A 12,984-nucleotide genomic window follows, 5' to 3' on the forward strand; every position below is an offset into this window, starting at 1 on the left:
AAGGGGTGGGGTGGGGGGGCAAGGTGAGAGAGACCTAACTGTGGGCGTTTACTACAGGCCACTGAACCAGGGGGAAGAGCTTGACCTGGAGCTCTCTCAAGAACTGACAGATGCCGCGCATGCATGGGACTTGGTTGTCATGGGTGACTTCAATTACCTGGACATAGATTAGGAGGAACACTCGGCTAGGTTAGATTGGTCATGAAACTTCTTAACTGTAATTGAGGTGCTCTTTCTGACCCAGGAAGTACAAGGGCCAACCAGAGATACCACTCTCCTAGACTTGGTCTTGGCCAAAGGAGATGATCTGGTGTGTGGCTTGAATATTGAGGGTAGCCTGGGTGACCGTGACCCTGAGCTCGTCAGGTTCACTGTCTGCTGCAAGCTTGACAAATCAACTAGCAGGATTGAAGTCCTGGACTTCAAAAATGCTGACTTCAACATGCTCAGGGCATTAGTAGGGGAGGTGATGTGGGACAAGGGATGGAAGGCAAATGGGGTGCACAAAGAGTGGTCATTCCTCAAGGACACAATCCTCGAAGCACAAAAGAAAACCATTCCCATGAAGAGGAAAGGTAGCAGAAGGGCTCAATAGGGACATTGTGGTCCTTTTGAAAACACACAGTGGAAGCTAGAGGCAGTCCTCAAGGACAACTATACAACAGTGGTATGCACTTGTAGGGAAATGATTAGGAAAGCTAAGGCAGTGACTGAGTTTAAGTTAGCCAAGGGAGTCAAGGACAATAAGAAGTCCTTCTTTAGGTATATAGGGAGCAGAAGGAAAACAATTGGAAGCATGGGGCTTCTATTTAACACCTTTGGACAGCTGGTAATGGACAGTCAGGAAAAAACTGAACTCCTGAATGCCCACTTTGCTTCAGTATTTCAATGGATCAAGGGGAAAGACAAGCAAGATATGGATCACAGAGGGCATGGTGGGAATGATAGCCTTCCCACTATGGATGCTGCTCCAGTGCAAAACCAACTAGAAAAGCTAGACATTTATAAGTCAGCAGGACCAGATGGACTTTACCCAAGAGTGCTGATGGAGCTGGCTGAGGTCTTTTCAGAACCCCTGGCAAAACTCTTTCAGAAATCATGGCGTACAGCGGAGATCCCTGAGGATTGGAAGAGGGCCAACATTGTGCCTATCTTCAAGAAGGGGAAGAGGGAGGACCTGGGCAACAATAGGCCAATCAGCTTAACCTCCATCCCAGGGGAAATCCTGGAAAAACTCATTAAAGGATCTATGTGTGATACACTTGTTGAGGGCAAGATTCTGAATGACAGCCAGCATGGCTTCATCAGAGGTAAGTCTTGTCTTACCACTGTCATCTTCTTCTATAAACAGGTCTCCTGCCACCTGGACACAGGAGAGAAGGTCAACATTATATACCTAGACTTCCAAAAGGATTTTTTTCTAGTATCCCACAATATTCTTGTGGAAAAATTGGAAGATTGTGGGCTTAACTGCTCAACAGTTCAGTGGATGGAAAACTGGCTGCATGGTAGGACCCAGAGAGTTTTCATGAACAGATCTGTGTCATCCAGGCGAGAAGCAGCCAGTGGTATCCTCAGGGGTCTGTGCTTTTCAACATCTTTATCAATGATTTGGATGTGGCAGTGAAAAACTTGCTGGGCAAGTTTGTGGATGACACCAATTTATGGGAGAGTGTAGCCATGCCAGAAGATAGATTGCAGATGCAGGTGGACCTGGACAGGCTGGAGAGCTGGGTGGATCAGAACCAAATGAAGTTCAACACTCAGAAATTTAAGGTGCTCCACCTGGGGGCAAACAATTCCCACCATACGTACAGGCTTGGTGGTGACAATTTGACTTGCATCATGGCCGAAAGGGACCTTGGGGCAGTGACTGACCATCACATGAACCTGAGCCGGCAGTGCAAGACAAGTCATACGAGGAGAGGCTGAGGGACCTGGGCCTCTTCAGCCTACAGAAGAGAAGGCTGAGAGGGGGCTTGGAAGCAACTTACCACTACGTCAGGGGAGTACATCAAGAACTCGGTGAACAGCTGTTCACCAGGGCACCCCTGGGGAAGACCAGGAGTGATGGATACAAACTCCTGGAAGGCCACTTCAGGCTCAATTCCAGGAAAAACTCTTTGATGTGTTGATCAGGTAGAATTCCTTCCCTGGAGGTGTCAGATGGCAGGCAGGGAGGCAAAAAAAAACTTCCTTGTTGTTCTGCAATAAAATTTAAAATCCAAAATCAGCTAAAATTCAGCATCTTCCATGTTTCAGGGGTGTTCTTGGTAGCCGTGTTGGTCTGAGACAAAAAGACATACAAAAAACTAGAACTCTTGATTCCAAAAAGAGCTACTCAACACAACTCACAAAGACATTCATGGACCCAGAGGGACAGACTTCCATCTTCAGTTCCCTTTGTGCAAAAATGAAGTTTATTACCTACCTATGGGGACTTTTTACCATCTTGTACCATCTACACTTTTCCCAGAGCCTGACGAAGGGACTTTGATCCTGAAAGCTTGTAGAAAAGGACAATTTTCTTGCCGTTTTCCAGTTGGTCTAATAAAAGGTATCGTTTTGGAACCAAGACTTCTAGTTTTTTGTATGTCTTTTTGTCTCAGACCAACACGGCTACCAAGTACACCCCTAAAATATATATTATGTACTTTGAGAAATAATGTAAGAAAGATGAGATATAATTCTGAATTTTAGGAAATTTACCATTTCCTAATTGTTAAATATTTATAACCTTAACTTTCTTTAATGTAGGTCTTCTATATGGAATTTCTCAAGTATTTTTAAAGATTTTTTTATTGACATATCATTATATGCAACTATGTCCTAGGTAGTAGCAAAATGCCCTGTCTTTCACAATATGGACCTGCTCTGATTTTCACTGGGGACAGTGGCAGCTTAAGTGATGTTTGTATCAGAGGAGTTTCACTTCAGCTATAGGTGCATTTACATATTACATAGAGGAAAATTACTTTATCATGGCCCTGATTTTTCCCATATACTCATCATTTGAACTCTTCATTGTCCCTATAAACTAATCAAAATATATTCACAAACATCTATATTTCAAAATTATATCCCATTTAACTTTCATATGCACACATATGAAAATCAACCATAATGGCATTTTCAATAAAAAACTTCTGCTAAATGTATATAATCTTACTTGACCAGTGTAAATGGAGTTCTGGCAGATCATTAATTTTATTATATAATAAAACCAGTGCACATGCAATAAATATGTTTTTTAAAGCCTAATAAATTGTCCAGTTGAAATCCAATTTCCAGCAGGCCACTGATCAGCAGTCAACTGATTACATCTCTGCCACTTTTCAAATGCCCAATGCCCACCAACAAATTTCCAATAGAGCTCTTCTAAGACAGCTGAAATTATTAGAATGGCAAAACTTTTTTTCCTGCTGTTTTAAATTGCTAAATTGTTTTTGCTTGAACTTGGGACCTGGAGAAGGGGTCTAAGAAAACAACTACTGACTCACACTCCTGGGCTAAATTGTCCAAAGTGGCATGCTTCACACCAAAAAATAAAAGTATGAAAACTAAGGTCCTGTAAAAGTTCCTTTAGGAAAGCAATGCTTACGGAACCTTAGCTATGGACATGCCTATATATTGTATCTTAAATTTCTCTGTCCATTGCTATCATTACTGTTCTATCAAAGATTAGCCCAAATATATAACTAGGATTTGGACAGTACTGTTTTGAAATAAAATTCACCATTCACCTTTCTTAAGGCTTACACATTTCATTGTGACGAGGAAAATTTACACTGGTTTAGCAAAATGGCATAAAGCATCTGTGACTTCCTTGCTTTTAGTGAATCTATTTTTGAACTCATAAAGATAATATTTTGGTAGGAAATGGGTAGAATTTCATGAAAGATGAGCTTATTTTAGAACAAATGAAGCATTCAAATATTTATTTTTCCATATGTTTAGTATTCGCAGATCCTATTTTGCAAAATTCATGAGCAAGAGACATGTAAGGGCATGAAATATTAGGTATACATTTCTTATTGTTTTCTATAGCCTTAATCTTGCAACTCCACTCATGTGAGTACAGTTTTCAGCTTATACATGCTCATGGGAATTAAAATGGACCATATTCTACGGTCCCTTTCTCAAAACTAGTTCAAACAAACTCTCATTGATTTCAATGGAAAATTTCTTATTAGTTCATTGGAAGTTGATTTGAATAAATACTTTAAGATTTAGCCAAATGTCAATAGGATCATTTAGATGAGTAGAGTTTTTTGAAGCCATGCCTCTTTTTTCTGTAGCTATCTATTGAAAGTGGGATTGAAAGCACCAAAATAACAAAGGATTACATAAGGCAGAACAACTTCCTGTCAAAAAATTTAAGATATTCTTCTGTATACTGAAATCTATTGCTATAAATGATAACTATATATTTACTAGATATCTGTCACCTGAAACATGTTAAAATGTGATAATATTTTGTGAACATTATGTTTAAATACAACCCATAAATTGACACAGCAATACAGCTCTCAATTTGACAGTTTTGGGGTTCCAGGTACCCAGCTTCATTTATTGTTTATGAGGACAGCAAAAATTCTTTCATGTATGGAGTTGCAGGGACACAAAGGGCAAGGGTCAGGCCACTTGACACTCTTGCTGCCTGCCTTACCACTCCTGCCCTGCTACCATTGCTTGCCTGGCTGCAGCAATGTTAGGGAATGAGTATAAGATGAACTTCCAAAAATTAGATTCTAGATATGCAAAGTTATAATAAATGTATACATCTTCCATGTCTAGAATCTAATTATTTGGGGGGTTTGCCTAAATTCAGAGTTGTCTTGGATTTGGGTAAATAGGGCACTTCAAAATCATGAGTCAAGCTCCAGATAACTATGACACATTAGTAAAAAGTTAGGGGATTCTGCTTTAGGGGAATTTAGACCAAGCAGGATCTATCTTTCTAATCTTTTCTTTGCAACCATGAGAGTTGGAAACTTATTTTTTAAAAATGAAAACAGATTCTCATGAAATAGCAGGATTATAGGACTTGGAGAAACAAGTACCAAATATAATGATACAATAAAATCATAAGAGTAGGCAGCAATGGCTTAACCTTACACAATTACATGAGTATGGAGATTTTAAAGCTTAGGAGTCAATATAAAATGTTTATCCTTTTACTGAGGAGTAAATTCTGCACTTATTCTGGCTGCTGTGTAATGGCAATATTTCCACTGCCTTCAGTGGAATTAATTTAGCAAGAGGCTAAAGCTGTTTATATGATTTATAAATATCTTCCTAGCTAGGACTTTAGCTGCCCCTCACTCTGCAGGGAATTGTTGCTTTCAGTGATAATTTCTAATTTAAAATGACCCCTTAATTGACTTGCTGTTAAAATGTTTTGTATTTTCTAATATCAACCCTCAAAATCAATTTCTAAATCATTTTGAACTTTTTAAAGGAGAAACAACAAATAGTTATCTGACATATCCACTCTCATGGTTAAACCCCATAAAAATAGAGGAAGAGTCTCCAGTTTTCCAAAATCATTATACTGGGAGGCAGGGCTTGCAGCTATTCCTGGAACAGGCAGTTGAACTTACTTACAATCTTTAGAAACCCACAAGATCTATCATAATTTCAGGGGATGGGCAAGAGTCCAAGTTATCCATACAGGTCCTCTGTACTGTAGTGCCAATGAAGCTCCAGATGATTCCTTACCTATGCTTCAGTAGTTTCTCTCTCAAAGGAGGAATTGTGTATGCTGCTTGTTTATTGGGCCTGCTTCCATTCACTTGCATAGGTCACAGATGAGAAGGAGCAGGAAACAGTACCATGGAAATGGCTGACCCTCAATGGATAAGATGAGAATACGGTATAACCTAGGCTTTGGCCCCTCTGTAAAAAGTGAAGTGAAACCTTTCCTAGTTAATATAGTCATTAAAACGTCTCTGAATGTATGTTTTCACAAGTGTTTTATTATGTTTTTAGAAAGTTTCCTTATCATTACATCTTCTGAGAAACTAGATCCCCATTAATTTATTTGGTGGTCAAATGGTTTAGTCAGGGCTGTTTATACATTGAGCAGGAGTTGAATTAGATGACCTCCCAGTGTCCTTTTCAGCCCTACTTTTTTATCATCTTCCTGGCTGGTATAGACTGATGTATGCCATTATGTACCCAGTTGGAATCTGGTCCCCAGTGGATTAGCTGTCTTTCCTAGTTAGCAAACAGAAATTACCTCAAACTGATGCAATTTAGCAATGAACAAGTCACTGAAGCAAGCAAAACAGCTGAATTAAACAATGATGTTGTGGATTATGTAGTTCAGTGTCTTCTGTGGTAGATGGTAACTGAAGAGACTTCAGGGTCACTTGATCACTGATTATTAATTTTGAGGCATAAATAAATGCATTGGCCTAACTGCTTCCATCTGCTATTGAGGGAATAGTTAGGACTGCCTTGAGAGCTTGGCCAAGTCCCACTTTCCATGTTTGAATAGTTGTCTACTCCAAACAACATTATCTTTTCCACCTAATGTCTACAGATCCAGGATTGGTGGAGTGCCACCTGCCCAGCATATTATCTATCCCACCTACTCCTTCCATCAACCCACTCCATAAAAAATGCTATGAATCCACTCAGCAGGTCTGTATCCCCTTGAGGCTTCTTCCACACTACTCCCACACAAAAAGAGGGACTCGGCCTTCTCTGCAACACTAACTCACCCTCTTCAGATGCTGTGGAGGCTTATTCAAATGGTTTAAAACCTAAGGGACCTCTTAGGCCTATAGTCGAGAGCAGGCAGGCCTTCAAGGGTACAAAAAGTTTGATAAGTTTATATAACTATTTATTATTTGTATCGTGACAGCACCTATGGCCCCAGACCCACTGTGCTTACAAGCTCTACAAGCCCATAAAAAAGTTGTTGCCTGCCCTGAACATATGACAAGGAGAGAACAAGTAAAAAAACAACAGATACAACAGACAGACATGGAAGCTATCTGTATTTTTTGCACGTAATTTATCCTTTTAATGACTGAACAGTTGTCAATGTCCAACTTGGGCCTTGACACAGTGAGCCACTGAAGCATGTAAAATAATCCCACTAAGCCAATCAAACTCCTCACATGTTGAAGTAAAGCCAGTACTAGACTGAGGTATGACTCTATTTATTAGACATAATCCCTTTAAAGCGAGCATCCTAGCTTGAATTTTTTCATGCATGAAAGTTATAATACCTGTTTAAAAAATATTTTTTCAAGTCAAGTTAGTCCCAAGGCTGCTGCAACTGTTGGGCACTTTAGACGCTGTAAGAACCCTGCAGTTAGCTGAGTTGCTTTGCATCATCGGTGATTCTTTGGGCAGAGAGACCTGGTGGTGCACATCTCTTCTCCAAGTGTGGATGGCTGTTGGCTCACAGGGAACTCATCTGCCCTTTGACAGGCATTCTTTTTTTTCTTGCTGGATGCCCACACACCCTCCTCACCCAGGCTAGCCCAGGTGGGGGTGCCAGTTTAGTTGCCAATAACCTGACCATGGAACAGACTGTACTGGTTTACATAGTACCAGATAGCAGGCCAAGAGAGGCATGGGCTGTCAGGGAAATATATTTCAAATGCCAGATATTTGTTGCATCTACAATACTGAGGAAAACAAAGCAAAACAAAGCAAAGCAAAGCAAAACAAAAGAAAACAATTATTACATTGTTTTAATGAGAGTGCTAGTTGGTTTTATCAGCCATTGACTTGCATGCAGCCTTTAGGCAACTATAGATAAGTAGCAAATTGCCCGTCAAAAATGACGGGGATGGGGAGGGCAGGGATGGAGCCCCCTGCCACCATCCCTCCGCCGCTCCAGGTCCAGCCCCACTCCACCCCACCCCACCCCCGCTGATCTGGGCCTGGCCCTACGTCCCCTCCCCCGTCGCTCCAGGTCCGCCCCACTCTACCTGCCGGCCTCACCACTCTGGGTCTGGCCCCACTCTACCTGAACCCCTGCCACTCTGCATCTACTTGCCCCCCTGCCACCCTGCATCTGCCTCCCTCCCTCCCTCCCTGCTGGCTCCCTCTCCCAGCTGGCTGTTCTGGGGGGGTGTTGGAGTCAGGCAGTAGATCTATAGATAGATAGATATAGACCTCCCTATCGTTGTTTAGGTATTCACTACAAACTTCTCTTATGTACCCACATGTTAAGTAGCATACCTGGAGGTGGATATGCCTATATGAACACAAAGAAAGTAGAGTTGGGGGTTACATTTAACTTGGCAGTTCAATGCCAAACTCTGTCCCCCTACTTTTCTTTCTCTTTCTGAAAGTTTGATTATTGGTCAGCATAAATGGCTCTCCCTAACTGCTGGAAGCAGAATTATCATCCAGGAGAAGCTCACAATCCTTTTGGTTGCTGGGTTTTTGGTTGTAGCCGTGTAATCTAAGAATATAGGCAGGCAAGGTTCTTTGAGTGGATGTGATATCTTTTATTAGACCAACTGAGTAGAGGGAAAAAAACTCTTGGCAGGTTTTCGGGCACAGTCACCCTTCTTCAGGCATAGGGAATCTCTGTTGTTCTGAGACTCCAAGAAATGAGAGAAGCTAAAAGTGTGGCAGGATGTCAGTGAAAATGTAAGTAGGTAGAAATTAGAAAGACAAAAGGTAAAGTAAAGAGGTAAAGCTGAGTGGGGAGGGGGAAGGGAAAGAGAGCAGGGGAAAAGAGAAAAAAAAGGCTGAAGGGAGGCATTACAGTGATAGAATACAAGGTAGAAAAGAGGCTGTCAGTGTGACATGATGCTATGTCACAGTACCAACACGCTATTGCAACATAATGTCAGCTGTCACAAACCATGATGCTGCAGCTACGTCGCTATAGCAATGCACTCCCTCATTATAGCATGTTGCTACAGTGACATAGCAGCCAAAAATAACTGTGCACCATTGGCACAGGCAGTACAGGCTGTTACTGTGCCGTCATTTAGTACTTCCTTCTGGAAGTACTAAATGACGGCACAGTAACAACGGTGCTATAGGGACACCCAGGCATTATCCAACCATGGCTCTTGGTACCCTCCCAAGGGTTTTCCCACAAGTGTAGGTGATATAGAAAGAAGAAAGTGTCGTATCTATATAAAGCCACAGATAAAAGGGGAAATTTTCAGGCACCTTGGAAACTAATTGCCATTGATAGTCCATGGGAACTAAATACTTCACTGCCATTTAATACCTTTGAAAATCTCCCCTACAATATTTAGAATGCAGAGAAAGACTCTAGTCAAATTTCTTAAAACACTGTCAGCTCCTGTAGAGTGGGCTTGCAATATTTTATTCAGCTATTAAACTGTAGCAGAAACCATCTTTTAATGTACATATTAAATATCCATTTTTATAATAATGATAAGAATGGACCTGTAAAAATTCCCTTACAATTTCACAAAGCTGTTTATGCTCCTGAAGTTCACAAACTTAATATTCAGGAAGCTTTTCAGTTTAGCATTAGCTTTAAAGTTCTTATTTATTGAAATTCAAGAGGTCTTTAAATACACTAAAGAGCAATTTAACATTATATCAAATAAAATAAGAAAACATTAGTCTAATTATACCTCCACAGCACCTAGTATAAGTGACTCCTTCTATTACGGAAAGATACAAGCCTGAAAAAGGATAAATGCTGCATATCAAGGACTAAAGTACATTGGGCACAGCTATAAAGATGAAAACTTCCTAGTACCTCTATTACAGGGGTGGGCAAAATACGGCCCGTGGGCTGGGTCCGGCCCATGAAGCCATTCTATCTGGCCCACGGGGCACCTAAAAAATTTAGAAAATTAATATTTCTCTGCCTTTGGTTCCTGTCAAAAATGACAGGAACCAAGGGCACTAGGACCCAGGGGAAGCCAGGTGGGCTCCCACAACAGCAGGGTCCACCAGGTCTGGCCCCCCCAGCTGGAAGCCCCAGCCAGGCTTCTGGCCTGGGACCATGTGGTTGCCCCAGCAGCACCAGAACCTCAGGTAAGGTTGGGGGGGAAGGGCAGGGGAGGACCCCAGGCAGGGAAGGAGCCTGGGGAGAAGTGTCCCAGGGAAAAGCTGAGCACATGCTGGGGGAAATCAGCCCCTCACCCTCCCTGTGGCCGGCACCCCACGCTGCAGCCACTCGTAGCCTACATTGGACTGCCTGTGCTTGCTCCGGACAGCCCCATGTGGGCTGTGAGCGGCTGCAGTAGGGGGCACCAGCCACAGGGCGGGGAAGGGGCTGCTTCCCACCCCTCCACGCTCAGCTTTTTCCCGGGCTCCTTCCCGCCATGGAGGAAAGTGGCCCCTACCCTGCCCCATGGCTGGCGTTTCCTGCTGCAGCCACTCACAGCCCATGCGGGGCTGTCCGGAGCAGGCACAGGCAGCCCCAGGTGGGCTGTAAGTGGTTGCAGGAGGCAGCACTGGCCACGGGGTGGGCGAGGGGCCACTTCCCACCCCCCGCGCTTAGCACCACCCTGTAACCTGGCCCCACTGCCAGCCTAGTCCTGCACCAGCTCTGGGCTTGTCCGTCGGGGCTGCGTATGGCGACAGCAGCTGCGGCCCTCCCACTTGCCACACCAGGCAGTGTTTGCCACTGTCACCTGTGGGCTGCCCAGCATGCGAGCTCTGGGCAGGCAGCAGCAGCCAACACTGCCTGGTGCGGCAAGCAGGGGGGCTGCAGCTGCTGCTGCTGATAGGCAAGCCCAGAGCTGGCTTGGAGCTCTGGCTGGCAGTGGGGCTGGGTTACAAACTGGTGCTGAGCATGGGGAAAAGTGGCCCCTTGCTCGCCCCATGGCCAGCGCCCTGCACTGTAGCTGCTTGCAGCATGCATGGGGCTGCCTGTGCCTGCTCCAGACAGCCACACGTGGGCTGCAACCATCTGCAGCAGGGAGTGCTGGCCATGAGGCGGGTGAGGGGTCACTTTTCCCCATGCTAAGCACCAGGTTCTTCCCTGCCGGCAAGCAGGGGTTCGGGGCTGTGTGCTGCCCCCCAGCCTGTACCGCAGGGCTGGAGGGCACTGGGTGTGAGTGGGCACGGGAGCCAGCAGGAACACGGGGCCCACACCAGTGTCCCAGGGCCAGTGCTGGTGGGACCCAGAGCAGGGTGGCAGGAGCTCAGGGTCCCAGCCAGCAGGGGCTCTATGGAGCCAGGCCAGCTCCCTGCTGGTGCAGGCCAGCCCAGCTCCACAGACCCCTGCCAGCCTGTGCTCCACTTTGGGCCCTACCAGTGCTGGCCTTGGGACATTGGTCCCAAGATGGTGACCAGGGGGTGGGGCACCTGTCAAGGGGAGGGGCTACCTATGCGGCCCTTGACAGCCTGCCAAAACTGGGTAAGCGGCCCTCTGCCTAAAATAATTACCCCCCACCCCCCGCTCTACTACTACGTATGTGGCTGTAGATAGTACTAACAACCCATCACTTGGCCAGAGCAATCAGATGAATTCAGTTCCTTTCAAATTGGATGGACGTGAGGCATTAAAATATATCAAGACACATGAAGTGGAGATATTTTAACAGCATGCCATATGTCACTTAACTTTACTTCTTATGTCTTTATTTTCAAGACACCCTGCAATGCATAAAAATATATCTCCTCTTTTCTTGACCTCATACTACTTAAGAGAAACTAGCTCTGCATGAGGAAAAGAAGAGCTCAGCACTCACTGATACATGAAAGACACCAAATATTCTTCTGGGAAATGCATTTTATTCTGGCACCCAATGAAATAAATAGAAAAGTAAAAATGACAAATTACCATTTGATAAGCTCTCCAAAGATGATGTAAGTGACTGACAAATCCCTGTAGGAGATTGAAGAAAAGAGAAAAAATCAAAGCATTGTATAGTTACTGCAGGTTATTTATATTGATAGAGGATGGTTTAAAAAATGGCTCAATTACTTTGCATGTATTACAAAGGTTTGTATACATTTTACCTTCACAATAGGTAAGCTTAATAAATTCCCTAAATGATAACTAGGGCTCTAAAATCTATTGGCTGTTCTGTAGCATTATGGAATAAAAAAATTGTATGTCAACTACTTGTTTTAAAGCAGGGATTGTCAATCGGGGGGTATGCATACCCCTGGGGGTACTTTGAAAGGTCCCAGCGGGTTTGTGCGGGCAGGGACAGAGTGTAGCTGCCTCACAGGAGCAGGGCCGGGCTGGGGAGGAGCAAGGGCAGTGGCACCCCTCTGTGGGCTGAACAGGTGCCACCCGGCCAGCCGGATGCAGGGGAAGAAGCTTGCATACAGCAGCTGCTGCAGCCACCACCACGCCGCTCCACAACCAGCTGCTGCTACCCTCCTCCCACGCTCCCTGACCAGCCGCCGGGGGTACACTGCTCATAAAAGGTTGAAAACCCCTGTCTTAAGGCATCTGCAGGAAAGAACCTCACCCTTTTTGTTTGTTTTTCTTTTTTTAAATGTAAACAGTGATCAATGAAGCAATATAGAGAATCTAAATAGGAGTATTTCTAAGGCATCATCTCCCCAAGATTTGGATATCTCTGCTGTTCTTGAACAGATCTTTGCTCCATGATTCTTATCACTGAAGTCAACAGGATTATTTATGGACTAAGATGCTAATGAACAAGAGTAGGGGTATCAGAATCTGTGCCTTGGCATCAAAGGTATAATTACCACAGTTTGCGTCGTGGGCAATGGTAATAAGGGATGCCATTTTTGTGTCCCCTCTAAGTGGATTCTCAGTCACTCACCCCTTGTTATGCACTGCTTAACATAACACAACACATGTACTTCACCTTGCCTTCAGTGCGCACTTGCTTAGAGTTTAGCATGTATAACACTTTACAAAATGAGTTATAAAATATGAACAGCTGAATAAACTATCTGAATGAAAGAGGTGAGGGAGGACTTATTGCATGTAAACTGGATCTGCTGTAACCATTTCATGTGTCTAATCTACCCACAATAAGTGGAAGCTGAACGCTTGTGATTTACCAGTTATTTCATTCTGGGTAA

Source organism: Alligator mississippiensis, chromosome 1 (assembly GCF_030867095.1).
Source record: "Alligator mississippiensis isolate rAllMis1 chromosome 1, rAllMis1, whole genome shotgun sequence".
Lineage (NCBI taxonomy): Eukaryota > Metazoa > Chordata > Crocodylia > Alligatoridae > Alligator > Alligator mississippiensis.